Source organism: Austrofundulus limnaeus, unplaced genomic scaffold, assembly GCF_001266775.1.
Source record: "Austrofundulus limnaeus strain Quisiro unplaced genomic scaffold, Austrofundulus_limnaeus-1.0 Scaffold44, whole genome shotgun sequence".
Lineage (NCBI taxonomy): Eukaryota > Metazoa > Chordata > Actinopteri > Cyprinodontiformes > Rivulidae > Austrofundulus > Austrofundulus limnaeus.
In genome coordinates this window covers 210,058-214,833 of record NW_013952446.1, presented here as the reverse complement: position 1 = coordinate 214,833, position 4,776 = coordinate 210,058, and positions in this window count along the sequence as shown.

Sequence of the window (4,776 nt, the reverse complement as noted above, 5' to 3'; positions counted from 1 at the left end):
AGTGGAGAGAAATATAAAGGAGTGAGCCCTGCTGCTGCTGTTAGTCATCTGTGATCCTGTCACTCAGTGCTGTCGCGGCATAGGGTCTGCTTCCTGTTAACAAGATATGTTTACAGCATCAGCGCCGGGCTCCCACCGTCTGTGTATGTGTGCATTTATACTCCTTGTCACTCTCTGAGATTGACGCTTCCACATGTCTGTTAACCATTAACTGGTCAGGGAGAGCTGCCATCTTTTTGGGCTGGGGAGACAGATAGTGACAGGGTCCCTGTTCCTCCACCGCAGCACTCGGCGGCTGAGCCAGGCCTTCCTTTTGTTGGGGAAAGTGGAAGGATGATGTGTCTAACCATTAACTGGATTCCTGACATGTAGGCTCACCACCACTGCGATGTTCAAATCACAAAGTCCCCCCAGAAGTCAGGCTGGAGAAACATTAACCCTCCCTCAGCTGGAGCTCTTCCTCCATCGTCCTGCAGATAAATGAAGAGATGCTGATCCTTCCATCTCCGTCAGCTTCATCTTCTTCTTCTTCTTCTTCCTCCTCCCACACATTCGCTCAGTATGTTTGTGTCTCTGTTGGCACCACTGACAGCGGCATCTCGTGAAGGAGATTGATATGATGAGAGGTACAGTAGATGTGTTGTGACTCTGGACAAGAGAAGGATAATTTATGGACTTTGTGGGTCGTGAAAATGCTATTCTTTTTTTTTTTTTTTCAAACAAAGAGCAGCCCTCAACAAAATTATCATTACGAATGAAAGCAGAAGTATGATTGAAGTTGAACAATCACTTAAAGCTGGCACAATCAAGGGTTTTAAAACCTGTAGAAGAATCTCTACATTCCTGATCTCTCACAGCCGCAGCGGCGCAAAGAATCACTGACGTTCATGATGGTCTTCGTTAGCAAAATATCTCTTGAAGCAGAGGGCAGATATGATAACACTCTCAGGAAGTCATTACTYCATGCAAATCTACGGCAAATTAACTTTTGGAAGTCACTTGATTCAAGATGGCTGCCCCAGCTCAAGCTTAGCAAACAAAATAACTGAGCTATTGTTGCAGAAACTCAAAACACGGGGTGTGGTAGTAGATRACAGCAATCCTTAACTCGTACTTTGAACACTAACTGCATGAGGACTTTGTTGAACTTTACCAATAACTACTGAACTCATATCTGTCCGTCTGTTAGCAAAATATCTCATCAACCACTTGATAAACTTTAACAAAACTCTCAGGAAATAATAATTGGACTTACTTTTACAACTGACTCATTTTTGGAGTCAATCAATTTTAAGATTGCCCCTATAGCCAACTGTTTTTAGAAAACACAAAAATGGTAATAATTCAGACAGCTTGACAGTTATAGAGCTAACATTTAGTGAGAATGATCCCCAACACATACTTTGAGCACAAAACTTGTGTAACAACTTTTCTCAAAAATTTGCGGTAACATACGGTACCCTTATTACCATTTAAGTGCAAGGTAATAAAAAACTAATTAAATGTAATTGCTACCTTATTACCATGTAATTACTTGGGAATTAGGGAACAATTTTACTATGTAATTAATTGTCTGTAGTAATGTAGCCCTTACCTGGTAATGTATTACAATTCACTATAACACCTAAATAAGTAGTAGGTAATTTGGACAGTTTTAAAGTTATATTTTATTGTATATAACCACAAACCCCAAAATTTAGTTACATTCTTTTTGTTATAAATATAGTGTTGATGAGTTACTATTGAATGGTAATTTGATTGTAGTTGCCCAATAAAGGTAGTTATACTAACAGTAGTTTTTTTTCTTGTACCCTAATTACCACGTAATTACATGGTAATAAGGTAGTAATTACATTTTTTATTAATTTTTTATTACCTTGTAATTACATGGTAATAAGGGTACCATAAAATAAAACGTTACCAAATTTGCATCAACTGTTAGACTCAAATTTTCCACTAGCAAAGTATCCCATGAACCATTAAACAGATTTGAAAGAAACCCAGTAATTATTGACTATTCATCCATTTATTTGAAGGAATCAATCCATTTAAAGACATCTGCTTCAGGTAAACAATATTAACCAACACAAAAATAGCTTTTAGTCAGTCAGGTTGCAGATATGGAGGTAAAGTTTTGTGTGGTAGTTTCTGAAAGTCATTTACAACACATACCAGAATCAGTGGTGGGCACAGTTACCCTAAAGCACTAAAACRCTAATAGGGAAACTAATTTCCTGATTAGTTTGGCTTCGCCTTCTTTCTACGGCTTGACGYGGACGCAAGCAAGTCCGATCTACACGCCTTGAGGGTCCCCCTGTGTTGAYGGTCCTAAAAYGGATTTTCGAAATACCTGGAMGGTGACTGACCTCATCTTAAAGGTAAAGCTGGCTGTTATGAACTTCGCTGTCTGGCTGAAYGCYGAGCAGARAATGCCTTGCCTCTCTGGTTAAACCCACATTTATTTAAGTTAAAAGTTGTGTGTGTCCATTCACTTTGCACTGGAGGAATATTTGACTGAAAATAAAGTGATCCTTGCTAAAAAAAAAAGTTCCTTATTACCTGGTTATAAGAGTGTAAAATTAAACTCTTGCAAATGTTCCATGGGTCAACTGGGTTATATTAGGGCTTTAGAATTGACTTTTGCTAAACCTTTAGAATTAGGGGACCTAAATATTTGAATTAGCACTTTAGGGTTAGTGCAACTAATTTTTAGATTAGTGCTGCCCACCACTGCCCAGAATACTGCATTAGTTTGAGCATAATTTTATTTACAAAATGACCATAACAGTTTAACTTTGTCATTTCACAACCCAAAATTATRTAAATTTAAAAGTCTGACACCAAATATGGCTGAATACGATATAATATGATGACCTTTCATTTATTACGTGGTCTTTCTGTGTTTTTAACACCATGAAAGTGTGTTCTTCCTTCTGTGAGAAGTTAAAAGAGTGTCAGATTTAACGGTTCGTCTCGATCGTTAAATCATGCATGCCTGTTGAAAGTCAGCACACCTCTGTGGCGTCTCGGGCCCCTCGTTCCATAATAGGCTGCTCGTGGCCCCAAATGGACTGAAGAGCTTTYATGTGTCCTGAACAGTCTACTCCTCTCATTACAACTCGTAGTGGTCTCACATCAAACTGCCTCATTATTTTCAACAACGGAGGGGGGAAGAGCAAGTGTGCGACCAGTCGGAGCTACAAAGTCACTTCCAGGTTCAAACGAAACCTGCACTTTGTGTTGGTGCTGTTCAAACACATAAAAAAGACTGTATAGTCCCAACAACTGGTATCGAGCTTCGACTTATCAGTTCTACTTTATGTACACAGAATTTAGAAGAAGAAAAAATGTTTAGGAAAGCAAAAAGCAGAAATCATGCTCGGGGAGATGGGTTCATGTTTAATCATTGGGCCAGYCTTCCTTAAAAGAATGCAAGTCGTAAAAATACACTGCAAAAACTGTCCATCTGACCAAGTCTTATAATCTTATGTCCAGCCAAAATGTATTTTGTTCTTGTTTAGAGGCTGRTATAGCACAAACAGAATGTGTTAGATTATAAATCTTGTTAGCCTGTTAACCTGGTCTAACCCTAACGTAAATTAAATTAAGCATTGCTCTTGAACCCTTTGGAGTAAATTCACTAGTCTCTATGTAAAGCTATCAATCTGAATTTTTAACTACAGCAGTTATAATTTTTGCAACTGTATCTAGTTTTTAGTTACTGAAGTTAAAATACACTATAACCATTATTACCTGTTTTTGTCATTTCCAAAGCTGCATATAGGATAAAAGGTAACACGATTGTCTACACAGCTGTGGTGTCAGAATGAAGCTCAGAGCTGATTGGCCCATTCTAGTCACTAAATCACATGTACAACAGACAGRTGGGACCTGAGGGGCTCACCACACATTTTGTGCTCTGGAGAGTTTATAAATGAACTCAGGTGGTCAAAAGAGGTGTCAGTTGAAGGAAGACAACTAAATCGAATGGTTTGAACAGACTATTATGCAAATTCATAGTCCCTGGTAAATAAAGAGGCAGGAAGTGACCACAATGTTCTGCAGGCAATGCAGTGACATTTTTCAAGAAGTTTTAGCAGCTACAACTGTCTTTCTGCACTGGCATGTTATTTCACTTTATTTGAGAAAATTCAGAATCGAGTTTGTTTGTTTTTTTAAACATATTTTAAAATGTTTGAATTCTGCAGTGTAATGTAGAGAAATGATGCAGTTGCAGTCATTGGTGAAGTTTTAAAAATAATGTTATAGACAAGCTCGTGCAATTTTGCAATGTCTAGCATGAACTGTTAGCTCTCAGAACATTTGCTGTGAATGACTTGTAGCACATTAAAACTCAGGTATTTGTGTAGGCTAAGTTCAATTAGCTTCAGCTTTTGACTCCAAAATCTAACCAAATGTGAATGCAGCCTGTAAACACAAGATTTTGACAAAATCAATAGAAAACAATGTRTCTWGCTAAAAGACAGAGTTGACTCCAACAGTCAATGGTAAAGTTTAAAACACAGATTTCACATGATTAATTAGTGCTCAGCAAGGGGGTAATTTTAGGTCTATCATGGTGGTGGTGGGGTAGTTGGTTATGCTCTTAAACCCTGCATGTAATTTTTTTTTAGCAATTATGCTTAAACATATATGACATCATTGTTTTTAAAATCTGTTTAAAGTTACCTAAAGACAAGAGAGTTGCATCAGGTAATTTCCACTGTTTTGGAACAAATTATATAATTTTGTTGCCGGGGGGGGGGGGGGGGGGGG